This window comes from Lontra canadensis, unplaced genomic scaffold (genome assembly GCF_010015895.1).
Source record: "Lontra canadensis isolate GAN:19392208 unplaced genomic scaffold, GSC_riverotter_1.0 scaffold5, whole genome shotgun sequence".
Classification (NCBI taxonomy): Eukaryota; Metazoa; Chordata; class Mammalia; order Carnivora; family Mustelidae; genus Lontra; species Lontra canadensis.
The window spans coordinates 33,942,448-33,955,674 of NW_022630999.1; the positions used below are offsets into that span (position 1 = coordinate 33,942,448).

Genomic DNA, 13,227 nt, shown 5'->3' on the forward strand with positions numbered 1-13,227 from the left:
GAGGAGAGGAGAGGAGAGGAGAGGAGAGGAGAGGAGAGGAGAGGAGAGGAGAGGCTCTCCTGTCACAGAGAAGTCTGAACCCTGCCTGTTGCTCAGATGCCACCTGTCTGTAATGCTCTGATGAGATTGTTCCCTACACCAAGTGAGGAGCTTTGCAGAGTCGTGGTCAACCCTCCTAAAACCTCACAGGATAAAAGAAGGGGCTGAGGATATGGGTGTGGATATGGAATTTAACAACCACAATGGGAGCCTTCCGGCAGGAGGAAGGGGAGACACTGCTGATCTTCCCTGAGGCCTGGACAGGAAGAAAGGAATTGTAGCTCTAATAGGAGGGATTTCAGTTAGACTCCAAGAAGAACTTTTCACTTTTGAGAGTTGCTGAATATCTCTGGACTTTTTGGTCCTATCTTTCGTTTAGAAAAGTCACTCAACATCTGGGGTGAATTTAGGAAAGATGGAGAAATGTGAAAGAAAATAGCACCTGGCATTTTGGTTGACATTCTTTTCCTTAGAAGGATAGGGCACAGAGAACAGTGTTCAAGGGTTTGGTGGAATGTGGGGCAGGGAGGATTCTGAGGTCAGCAGATCCGGGATCAAATCCTGACTTTGCCACATAGCAATCGAGTGGCTGTTAAATGAGAATAATAGTACCGGCTCCAGAGAGTTCTGACAAAGATCAGGTGACATACCAAATATCACATATTGATCCCAGTATCTGGCCCAACGCCAGCTCTCAATAAATAGTGGCTGCCATTAACAAAGGGAATCCTGAAGGTTTGGAGCAGTTCTCTTGCTGAGCCTACTTTTGTCCCATCCCTCCCCTGGGGACAAGAGCCAGGACTGGTCCTGCTCTCCGGGCTGCTGCCCTCCTTCCAGCTGCTCTGGAAGCTGGGACCTGAGTGCGAGGATGATGAACTACTCGAGTGACCCAGCCATGGAGCAGGCCACCAGACCACGGGCCCAAACACCAGCAGGTCTTGTGTTGGACAACACCACCGTCAGGGCCCCTGGAGCCCAGAGTCGTGATGGACTTCCCTAGGAAGCGAGTTCCCACTGCCAACCTCCCTCCCCTAAGCTCTGCCCTCTAGCCCCAGGCTCCGGAGAAACCACTCCCCAAGTGCTCTAGAGGCAGTACTCACAGTTTCTGGAGCCCTGGAGTCTTCAGCAGGCAGAGACTTTTGGCCTGGCCCCCAGCCCCCACCCCAAAAGAGGCTGCCTGAGCTGCAGCAGGAAGCTTGGGCTCCCAGCCCATCTCTGGGAAAGCAGCCTCTGGTCCCCATCCGGGACAGGCCTCCATGCCCAAACATGGTCAAGTCTGAGCACACAGCCCCAGGACACAAACTCCAGAGAGTCCGTCCCAAGCCTAGGAGACAAGGGCAGCTGTTACCCAGGCCCCCACACCTGCAATTTCCAGGGTCTGTAAGAAACAGATTTGGAACAACGAAAGACTGAGCAAAACTGAGAAGCCAGGAAAGACCATCCTGGTACATTTAGAGACGTTTCTTCATCATCAGTCTCTCTGGGCTGGCAGGAAAGCCGGGAATAGGAAATGATTTTCCTTTTGTTGACAAGGGAGGGAGGAGGAGTTAGAGCTCCAAGAGGTTGGGCTTATCAGCTACTAGGGGGCTGGCAAATCCCCATAGGAGCATCCAAACCCTCAGGAGCCTTTGGCACTTAAATGCTGTGTGACCCTGGGCAGGTCACGGCATCTCTCTGAGCCTCAATTTTCTCAACTATGTTGCTGGGATTTTTTTAAACTAACTTTGTTTAGGATAATGATGAGTGTTAGGGATAGCGAAGATTTGAAGCAGAGGAAGAGAAACCCACCTTTTAAAGTCCAGCCAAGCAGAAGCTGAAAGCAGTGAGGCCTTCACAGCTGTTCCAGCCAGCCAGGTCCAGGGACAGCCTGCTCTGCCAAGCGGCCTCCCAGAGACTGTCGAAGTACAGTTTGGAGGCATGGACAGAGATTTGTGCCTCTCAATATTACCAGTGAGCCGCAAGGAGGTCTTTTAAGGCCTTAGACCTCACAGGTAGATTGACAAAGAGGGACACGGGGCCTGGAATGAATCCCCAGAGGACTGGTTTTCCCAGATGGTCCTTGGCCCATCCAGGAGCCAGAAGAGCCCTTCTGGTGCCCGTGAACTAATGGAAAAATGCCAGTCCTTCCTCCCACTCCCCCTGGGGAAGAGAGACACGGTGCATGCAACAGAGCCATTTCAAGTACGACCAAAAGGCTACTTGCTCATAATCGACTGAATGAGTTATTACGGGTTACATGTTTGGAATCTGTAAGCAAACATTAGCACTCTTCACAAGGTAGGGAAACAGGCAAGGAAGGTGGACCATAAGCTCTACTGTTGTCTGAAAGTGAGCCCCCTCCAAAATGCTGGGACAAGCTCTGTTCTCCAAAGGGTGTGGAGAAAAACTCGGGTCCCTAGCTGCCTGTGTGGCTGCAGGGGAAGAGCAAGGAAATAATGAAGCTACAACAATACAGACTGTTAGAGATCACAAAATGCCTCCCCAACTCCGAACTTCCAACACCCTATCATAATAAGCACTGCCAGCTCCTAACAATCTAGTCAGGTAGAGATTTTTCTACGCATTTTATAGATGTGGAAACTGAGGTTCATGGTGGTTAAATAAAGTAACCAGGGCAAGTTACTTTGTATCTCTAAATCTCAGTTTGTCCATTTCTAGAATGGAGACAATTATACCTCTCCTCAGTGTTTTTGAAAAATAAGAGATCACCTAAGCTACCTGACAGGCAGGTTGTATTTTCCAAAGATGCTCATGCCAATCTGCGATCCATCCCATGTGCTCATCTAACAATGTGACAACAACACTGCGTCAGGAGGGGCATCTGTGTCCTTCGACCTTGGCAGAGCTCTGTAACCACCTGGGCAGGAGAATGTGATGGAGGTGACACTGTGTGATTCCCAAAGCTAAGTCATGCAGAGTGATCCAGCTTTCCCTGGGCATCCTTCTCTCATGACACTCCCCTTGGAGCCAGCCATCATATTATGCGGAAGCCAAGAGGCCACGCACAGCTGCTCCAGCTGACAGCCCCAGCTCGGTTCTCAGCCAACAACCAGCATCCCCCGCTGACATTTGAGGGAAGGAGCTTGCAGGTGACTCCAGACCACTCTTCGGGACCCCTAGCTGAGGCCTCAGACATCACGGAGCCAAGACCAGCCACCCGATGTGTGCACTCTCTGAATTCTCCATCTACTAAAAATCCATGAGCAAATTCAATGGTTTTATGCCACTATATTTTGAGGGCATTTGTTATGCAGTGACGGTAACTAGAATGTACTGTAAGTGATTTCAAAGGGAAACTTTCTGTTGCTGGTGACTGTGGTAGTGTTGAACCAGTGGGGCTGAAAAAGCCTGAGATGACTGTGTGGAGTGGTATGGGGGAGCCTTAGAAAAGCTCTGTATGTTCTTATCTTAGGCTGCTCACTGCTGCACAGGAGGAATAGAAGGGCAGTGTTACAAGAGGGTATATTCATTTATTGAGCAACTACTATGTGCCAGGGCATGAGCCACATCCATATGTAAATACATATACATATATACGTGCATACATATACACATGTGTGCATACATATACATGTGCGTACATGTGTGTGCCCACATGCGTGCACACGCACATGTGTATACACGTGTAAGCATGCATATACAGTTACACATACACATATGCATGTGTGCATGCATGTGCACATATACATGCATACATATGTGTGCATATACATGCACATTTGTGCACACGTGTATGCAGATATGTGCATAGGCACACAGTGTACACACAATGCATGCATGCATTGAATACACACATCCACACACCTATACATGTCTGCACACACGAATACACATGCACACATGCGTGCCTGTGTACACATGCACATATATATATGCATGTGTGCATGTGTGTACACATACACACGTGTGCATATGCACACACAAATGTACACACATAGCCATTCTTCTCAGCAGTCCTCCCAAAAGGTCTTGTTCCTGTGACTTGCCCAAGGTCACTCCCCTGTCACGTGATGCGAGGGGTCCAGGCCCTCCGTGATGCCCCAAGGCACAGTCTTCAAGAGAACCAGTGTTTTTTCAGGAGTCTGCTTCAGCAGTTGTGTAAGCCCATCTCCTCAGTCTATAGCCCTTTCTGGATTGTGCACCCACTTATTTATTTAAACACTTTTGAATCAATATCTATTCTCTGCCACCACTTGGGATAATAAGTCCCATACATCAAATTGGCAACCGTGTCCAGAGCCCGTGCAGAGGGCATGTCGCCAGCTGTGTGCTGCAGGGAGTGGTTGTGAGTCGCTGTCTGTCCTAGGGAAGCCACTGGCTCACAGACACTCGAGGCCCTACCGTGTGGAAGCTCTGAGTCCGTCACTGTGCCGCAGTGGGTCCCGATGGGGAAGGGACAAGATGGATTTTTAAAACCGCAAAAAGGCACAATGGAAAAATAAAAGGTATATTTTCAGTGAGAGAGTCACAAAAGACAGAGGAAATGGCAGTGAAGGATTTTTCAATGGCGTTGAGAAGACAAAGTGTAAAAACAGGACCAAGAAATTTTCATATTTGAATTAGATGACAAGACTGGACGTGATGAGGAAGCCGGCAGGGCGGCCCCTCTGAGTGAAGGGAAGCCTCCTGCCTTTCCCATCGGACTCTTCCAGCTGTGTTTTTGCTTCCCCTCATTTTTCTTACTAGTGACAAGGTATTTTAGCCTGCTGTATTGTTAACATAATTGTAAGCAGCTTGAAATCCTCTTTGAAACAAGGAACAGCATAAATAAATAAAGAGCCCTGCTATCCATCTGTGCGGTAAGATCATTTTCTTACGCCTCTTCCTTACTGCAAAACCATCCATGCTCACTGTGGAAAAGTTGGACGACAGACAAGGGCAGGAAGAAGATAAGGCACGGTGAGAGCCCTGCCACTTAGAGGGAATTGCAGGTCGGGGGTGGGTGTGTCTTTTTAGATACTCAAAAGAGGATGCGGACATTCTCTCCTCCAGAGGGCACATCCCTGTGCCCCCCCTGCTAGGGAGCTCTTCCTCTCCCCTGGGTCTCAGTTCTGGGGTGCTCACCTCACCTCCTATTCCCTAAGCCACACGTGATTTAACATGCTGGGAGCACTGTGTGCAGCTCCCTCCAAGCACTCCCCGTCCCTGTAATGTTATGTTTATTCATGTGCCTTCCCCATTCCCGGGTCTCCCCACCGGAGTGTAAGCTCCCTGAGATCCAGGGCAAAACGGTTCTTATTCACTGTCACATCTCTAGATAAACAGAAATCTTGGGGATTTGCTGTGGTTTGTGGTTTAGTTTGAAAAAAAAAAAAAATCCCTTACTTTTTCAAAAAACATTCACCATCTTACCCAATTTTAAGTCTACAGTTTGGGAGTGGTAACTACATTGTTACTGTTGAGCAACAGATTTCCAGAACTTTGTCATCTTGCAAAACTGAAACTCTGTACCCATTAAACAACTCCCCGTCTCTCCCTCCTCGTCAGCCCCATCTTCGCTCTGTTTCTGAGTCTGACTACTTTAGACAACTCATATAAGTAGAATCCTATGGTGATCGCCCTTTTGTGTCAGGCTATTTCACTCAGCATAATGTCCTCAAGGTTCATCCACGTCGTATCATTTGACCAGGAAAAAAACCTCTTGCTCCTTAATGTAACGGAATATTAGAGTCATTTTCCCAGACTAGAACACATTTGTCTAAAAGCTTGTACCATACTGTTTTACATGTGGAAGCAGTAGTGTATTTAATTGAAGCCATGTTGTTGGACATTTAGGAAGGGGGCCTGTTTGCTTATCAGTGGAGCTCAGAGTTGCCCTCTCTGGGTGGGTGGACTGTCCCAACCATCCCCACCCTCACACCCATCATAGTTCTGGAACGGGCAGGTGTGACAGAGATTGGATCTACAAGGACAGAGTTTGGGAACCAGAACCCGGGGAGGAAGATGACTGAGCCATAGAAATGGAAGATGGCAGCAGTTCATGGTTTCCTAGCCCAGTCCGGGTGTGATTTGAACTTTGGGGGAAAAGGGAGAGACAAGGCAGAGGGAATAGGTGGAGGCTGGTGGAGCTGTTTTCACACCATAGTCTTTGGGACTCAGACTCTGGGGTGATGAGAACAAAGGGCTCACAGCGATGCTGGGACCCTGGGTAGGAGCCCCCTAATAGGGCAATCTGCATCATCACTCACGGCAGCCGCGGCAGAGGCAGCGGCCCAACATATCCCCGCACCGGTCAGGGTCTTGCAAGAAGGGCAGGGCTGGTGGTATGCTCAGCCGGCTCACACCAGCTTCACAGGAGCACTTCCCCTGCCAGCTGTTACATTGCTGGGAGCCGGAAATGCGCCACAGGGGAAGTGAAATCTACAAACAATGCAAGTGGGGGCTTTCGTTTTTGTTTTTGTTTTTGTTTTTGTTTTTTTGTTTTTTTTTTTTTTTTAGGAGAGCAGGTTTCCCAGCAGACCATTTTAGAGGGTACACTCAAACTGGGAAAATCAAGGAAGCTTTAGAACTACTGACAATGGTGTGGGCAGGTTGTAAGGAGCACAGGGAATGATGGAGCACTTTGGGGCCATGCTGGACTGAGGGATGAGGGAAAGGAGCTATGTCCAGCATCAGAAGGAGGGTCTCCTGGAGCAGCCTGGGGCCCTCAGTAGACAAGCTGGGGAATGAGGAGCTGACTTCACTGTCCAGGGACCCTTTTTTTGGTCTCCTGAACCCCATTCACTGAAACCAACTGGTAGAGAGAAGCCTGTTGCTCTCATCCCTATGGTCAGCCTGCAGAGTGGGGAGTGGGTCTGGAGGGGCATCCAAGAAGGTACAAGTCCATCTCCTTGAGGAGGCTTTGGGCTGGAGAACCAACAAGCAGGTCAGAGCAAAGGGCACCTGAGCACATAGGGAATCTGTGCAAATTCCCAGAAATATCTGTGTAGCTGTGAGCTGTGCCTCTGAGCCCAGATGTTTGTCTATCAAAATAAATGTTGCTCACTTGTAGCCTCCAGCTGATGAGAGCTGAGAGAGTCAGGTGACTTAAACAGTGCTGCATTAAACGCTCCTTGCAATTTTTGCCCGTTCCATTTCCCTAGAATAAAGATCAGATAGCTGAGCAAAAATTCTAGAGCAAAGGATTCTACATTTTTCAGATTTTGACACTTAGAGGATACTTTTTCCCGTAACATTGACACCAATCGTCAAATGCGTGTACACGGCCTGTGCATAGTGTGGCCGATTCCCCACATACTCACCAAGCCTGGACACGATCAAATTTAGGAATTGTTACCTACTGGCTGGATGAAAAAAACTCAGTCCCAGTTTTGATTTGCTTTGCTTAAATTTCCAGCAAAGATTGAACAGCATGTGTTTATTTAGATGCAAAATATTTTATTTGTCCCTAATAGTTTTTAAAGTTCAAAGGAAGAAAATCCATGAAAGCAATTCATACAGTGCCCAGCACATAGCAAGCACTTGGCTTAGCGTCATGCCTCAACTCCCTCAGGGCATGTACATGGCCTGTCTGATGTCCATGATCAAGAGTGAGCAAGAAGCCCCAGCTCTGGACATATTTGACTCTGGCAGGATTCAGGGCCCCAATCTGCATTAGCTGATCTTAGTTGTACCTGTCATTGGGGGTCCAAGGACTGAATGACATTCCTTTGTGTCCCCCGCCACCTTCCACCTCTCAATGCAGTGGGGACGTCAAGGCTGCAAACAAAGTATTCCTACCCCCTTTGCTGAGTCATAGAATATCCCTCCAAGGGCCCTTAGAGATCACAGAGGTTGACAGCTTTCTGTAAGTGTCAGGTTTTCTAGTCACAAACAGAGGCAAGTTGTAGAGAATCTGGTAAGTACAGAAAGGTAAAAAGAAGCAATCAAAGTCCAACATCCCAAGGAAACCGCTGTCAAAGTAATGATGATTAGAATACATTCTTTTTTTATTATTATTGGCGTGGGGGAAGGGCTATGGGAGAGGGAGGGAGAGAGAACCTTAGGCAGATTCCATGCCCAGCATGGAGCTGGACGAGGGGCTTGATCTCACAACCCTGAGATTGTGACCTGAGCCAAAATCAAGAGTCAGATGCTTAACCGACTGAGCCGCCCAAGCACCCCTAGAATATATTCTAAAGATAAATGCAATACTTTCTAAAAATAAATTTGGGAATTTTCTATATAAATTCAAGGTTTTGTTATTATTAGCTATCTTCCAATGACAGTCTTTGAACATCTGTCTTTGCTCACCTCTCTGGTTCTTTTCTTCCAATGGGTTTCTAAAAGCAGAGATCAGAGTCAAAGAATATTAGCCTTTTAAAGGTTTCAACCCCTTTACTTTCCCTGGAAGCATAGGATCTAATAAGATGCGAACTTCCCTTCCACTGGTGAACTATCTGAGCCCAGAGAGGGGAAGTGACTCACCCAAAGCCACACAGCTTTAATGGTGCAGGGATTGGGATTCAGACATTTCTCTACAGACTCTCAGAGTGTCAGAAGCAAGGCTGGAGCCCATGTCCAGTGACTCAGAGGCAGTGTTCTCGCCTTACTCCTCTTCTGTAAACTATTTCTCTACCCGTAACTAGAGCTCTCGGTTCCCAGCCACTACCATGTGGCAGGCGCTGTGTTAAGTACTGGGAACCTAACATCTTATTCGATCCTGACCCTATGAAGTAGGTACTGTGACTGCCCTCGTTTTATAGGTGGACAGACTTGTCCAAGGTCACAATGCTGGTGACATACAGAGCTGAGACTCCTACCCCTCCTGGCCCCAGTGGTGGAAATTCGAGCTGTCCAAATACAGGAGCTACGAGTGGCACATGGCTTTTGACCCCTTGAAAAGTGACTAATGTGAATGAAGAACTGAATTTTTAAAATTTTATTTCAAGTGGATTAACTTAAACAGCCACATGTGACTGGTAGACAGTCTACAAAGCCATAAACTGCTGTCCACTCCGCTCCCCTGGCATTGCTTTGCCTTTGGCTACCTCACAGCCACTCTCCACAAGCCTGGGAAGGCTCTCCCTCCCTGCAGCCTCTCCTCACCCTGAGGAGGGGTCCTGCCTGGCCTCTTGAAGGTCTTCTCCAAGCCTGTGACTCAGTCTGAGCCAGGACCCAGGGTGGGGGCAGTGGGAGCGTGGTGGGGTGGGGAGGCCACCCTTGCTCCTAATGCTGGCTCCCAGGCTGCCCAGAGCAGGCTGGGCCCACCAGCTGTCTCCTGCAGGCGTTTAAAAGAGACACTGGTCCATACACACTATGGAGTATTATGCCTCCATCAGAAAGGATGAATACCCAACTTTTGTATCAACATGGATGGGACTGGAAGAGATTATGCTGAGTGAAATAAGTCAAGCAGAGAGAGTCAATTATCATATGGTTTTACTTATTTGAGGAGCATAAGAAATAACACGGAGGACATGGGGAGATGGAGAGGAGAAGGGAGTTGAGGGAAATTGGAGGGGGAGACGAACCATGAGAGACTATGGACTCTGAAAAACAATCTGAGAGGGTTTTGAAGGGGCGGGGGGGAGAGGGGTTGGGTGAGCCTGGTGATGGGTATTATGGAGGGCACATATTGCATGGAGCACTGGGTGTGTTGTATAAACAATGAATTCTGGTACACTGAAAAGAAATTTAAAAAATAAAACATTTAAAAAAATAAATAAACAAATAAATAAAAAGAGACACTGCAGAGAAAGTCTTTTTAATCCCCCTTGTTGCACCTTGATAAATATGTATGCTTGTGATCCGCAAATAATAAGAAGCTCAAGGTCTCCATTGACTCTTGAGTGCAAATACCTCCATGAGTCCCACCAGAGCCTTCTCTGGTAGATAACAAGACGGATTTGAACTATGTCTGCTCTCAGGGGACGCAATCTCCCAGAAGACCCTGTCTCTAAGGAGCAAACTGTGGAGGTGCTCAGGGCTGATTTTTTAACTCACTGTGGATTGAGTGCCTTCTCCACGCCCAGCACCTTGCTGGGCCCAGTACGTACCTCACTGTGTTCATTTCCTGGGGCCTCTGTAACAAATTGCCACAAATCTGGTGGCTTAAAGCAATCAAAACTTATTCTCTCACGGTTCTGGGGGCAGAGGTCTGACATTAAGAGGCGACCAGGGCCAGGTTCCCTACCTACAAAGGCTCTTGGGAGGATCCTTCCTTATCTCTCACAGCTTTTGGTGGCCTGGGCCTTCCTGGGCTTGTGGCTGTGTCCCTCCAGTCTCTGCCTGTCTTTGCATGGTCTTCTCTTCCATGTCTCCTGGTCTGTCTCACAGAGACAGTTACCATTGGATTTGGAGCCCTCCCAGGTAATCCAGGATGATCTCAAAATCCTTAATTACTTCTGCAAAGACCTTTTTTTCTAATAAGGCCAGATTCACAGGTTCCAGGGATTTAGACGTGAACAAATATTTTCTTGAGGGGGGGGATGGGGCTGGGAGTAGGCAGGGCTTGGAACACCACTGAAGCCAATACACCAACCTTATTTATCTGCATGACCACCCTGAGAGGCAGGGGACTTAGCCAGAATGGATTAACTGCGGCAACAACCTCAAGATTTCATTGGTTCTCCCCAGTAACAGTGTGGTTCTCATTTGTGGGGAGTCCAGAATGTACGCTTCAGCTCTAGGTTGCTGCTGGAATCAACCTCCTTCATCTTATGGCTCCACTATTTTGCGGCCTCGAGCTGACCCCAGAATTATCTAGCCTGTAGACTGGAAGGAGGGAGCGGGTGCAGAGAGAAAATGAAGGTGATTGATACTTAACCACCTTGTCCTGGAACTGACAGGCATGACTTATCTTCACATTCCATTTGCAAAGACCAGTCATGGTCCCACCCAGATGCAAGGGCGTCTGGGAAATGTAGTCCTAGATGAGCAACCACTTCTCAGCATGGATTGGGTGCGGGGACCAAACTTTGTTGGTCAGCTGACTGTGACTGCCACAGGAACATTCATTCATTTAGTCCTCATTCATATCATTCATTCTTTCACTTTTTTTCAGAAGAGGAACTTGAGGCTCAGAAAAGTTAAGTGATTGGACTAAAGTCACAGAGCATTTAAGTCGTAATTCAGTCACTGTGTATTAAGTGTCATCTGGATTAGGCGCTTCTCCTTCAGGTGGGCCTGTTCTAACTTTGAACTTGGCATACTGTGTTACTTACCTGGGTGTGTGCCAAGAATAAACCTGATCAGATTTATCTACACGGGCCTTCCTGTTCCTTCCCCATCCCTGAGCACTCAGTCCTTTGTCCTCCACTATCTGATTCCCTTTCTCTCCTCCCGCCTGCCCCTCTAGATGATGGAGGGAGACAGCTAGCTCTAGAGAGGGAGGAGGGAGAGACAGAACACAGAGCTAAGAGCTGGAAAGGAAGGGAGTGGGAGAAAGGAGAAAATCCACGTATGCCAGGTGTCCTAGAGAATTTTCTGAGGTTTGACATGTGAGGGGTTTTGGAGTAGCTTCAGTTAGGAAAGACTCCAGAGCAAAGGAAAAATAGGAGAGAGGTAGCTGTGAACAATCAGTGTAATTCACTTTCATGCATTCAAAGGAAAGCCGTGATTTTCTTTTTCATTGGTTTGAATTTCTCCTGTTTGCTGGACTGCACTTCTAGACTACAGCTCCATACAGAGAGAATGGGCTCCGGAGAGTGACTGCAGGTGCCCGGTAGCTCAGAGAGCCCCTGTTTACTCTAGTCAGCCCCCTCCACTCTCAAAAAGAGCCCAGCTTGAACAGTAGGTTATGGGGCCACGCTAACTGTGGTATTTGAGTGGGTAAGTCTCCCCATAAGACCAAGGACTCCCCAAGAGACTATGTCCGATTCAAATCTGAACATTCAGGCCTAGCTCAGTCCCTGAAGCTTGGTTGGTACCCAGGAGCGGAAGCAGGAGCCAAAAAGGGCAAAGCTGTAATTTGGGTCCAGGCCTTCATATTCCAAATGCCAGGTTCATTTTGCTATGCTGGCTCTGGTTCTGGAGCTTTCCAAACACAGTGAAACAATTAAAAAATAATGGAGGTGTGGGACTGCCTGCCCTGTATGGACGGGGAATGCCTTAGGGATTCAAGGACGTGAGCTACTGAAAACACCAAGGACAGTTCCCATCCTTCCCACTTCAGAGCCTCTGGGAGAGAGGCCAAGTGTCTGGGGGACAGCCTTCCAGAACCCACCAATCTGGCCCGATCTGGAGGACACAGCGCAAGCCTCCCTTTGTATCCATGGTAGGCAGACTGAGGAGGTCACCACTCAAAACACGAATATGCAGAGGTTTGAATTAGAACTCTTCAGAGAAGGAAATTCAGCTCCTGTTTTCACTTTGTAAAATGTGCTGCATTTTTCATTGTAAATAGCTTAAACATAGTCTTAAAATTTTGAAACGGATAATCTATTCAAAATGATCATAATCTCACAATTTAATCAATCTAGTCTCTGGATTTTGGAATTTTTTTCCTCCAGGATTTTTTCCCCACTGTAAATTCCCTCTCTTGCTCCTAGTGATACTCATAGACAGGACTATCAGTTAGCCACTGCTGCATAACAAACTACCCCAAAATTTAGCAACAATGGTTCATGACTCTGCTATGTGGTTCTTCTGTTCTGGTCAGAGCTTGGCCAACCTCAGCTAGGCCCACTTATGTACCCATTAGGCTCTGGAATGCCTCACTCAACGTCCCATGATTGGCTGGCTATCAGCTGGTGTGGGACAGGGGTGACTAGGGTGACAAAGGGTATCTTAGCTGACTAGATGAGGCTTCCTGGTGCTAGTTCTAAGAGCAAGGAGAGAAGCAGAAGCCACAAGTCCTCTCAAGGTCCAGGCTTGGCATTTGGGCCTTGTCACTTATCCCATATTTTGTTAGTCCAAGCTGGTCACAAGGCCGGCCCAGATTCAAGAGGGGAGGGAAAGATGACCTCTTGGTAGGGAAATCTACAAACCACTGCGGTCATTTTTGCAACCTACCATGATTAAATAAAGTTTTATACTCTTGTGCTTTTTCATTTATTATTGTATTATAATCATCTTCTCTTATTAATATGAAGTCTTTATGACACGACTTTTACTGTCTACATAATGGCTAAAAGGTGGATAGACTACAGTTTACTTAACTGTCTCCCAGCTGTTGGACATAAAGATTACTTCCAGTTATAAATAAGGCCCCACAGAATATCTTTATGCAAGTAGTTATTTCTGTCATTTTGATTGTTGCCTTGGAAT

General features: G+C 47.6%; 2 protein-coding genes across 2 annotated transcripts in view; one reads left to right on the forward strand and one right to left on the reverse strand.

Moving 5' to 3' along the window:
• KCNMB1 (potassium calcium-activated channel subfamily M regulatory beta subunit 1) overlaps window positions 1-1,516 on the reverse strand; it is a 9,117-nt gene extending 7,601 nt beyond the window's left edge. The window contains exon 1 of the mRNA XM_032851787.1: window positions 1,140-1,516. The gene's annotated coding sequence lies outside the window, so the exon portion shown is untranslated. The remainder of the gene's footprint in view (window positions 1-1,139) is intronic.
• KCNIP1 (potassium voltage-gated channel interacting protein 1) overlaps window positions 1-13,227 on the forward strand; it is a 334,288-nt gene that overhangs the window by 29,110 nt on the left and 291,951 nt on the right. The gene's annotated exons all lie outside the window — the stretch shown is intronic.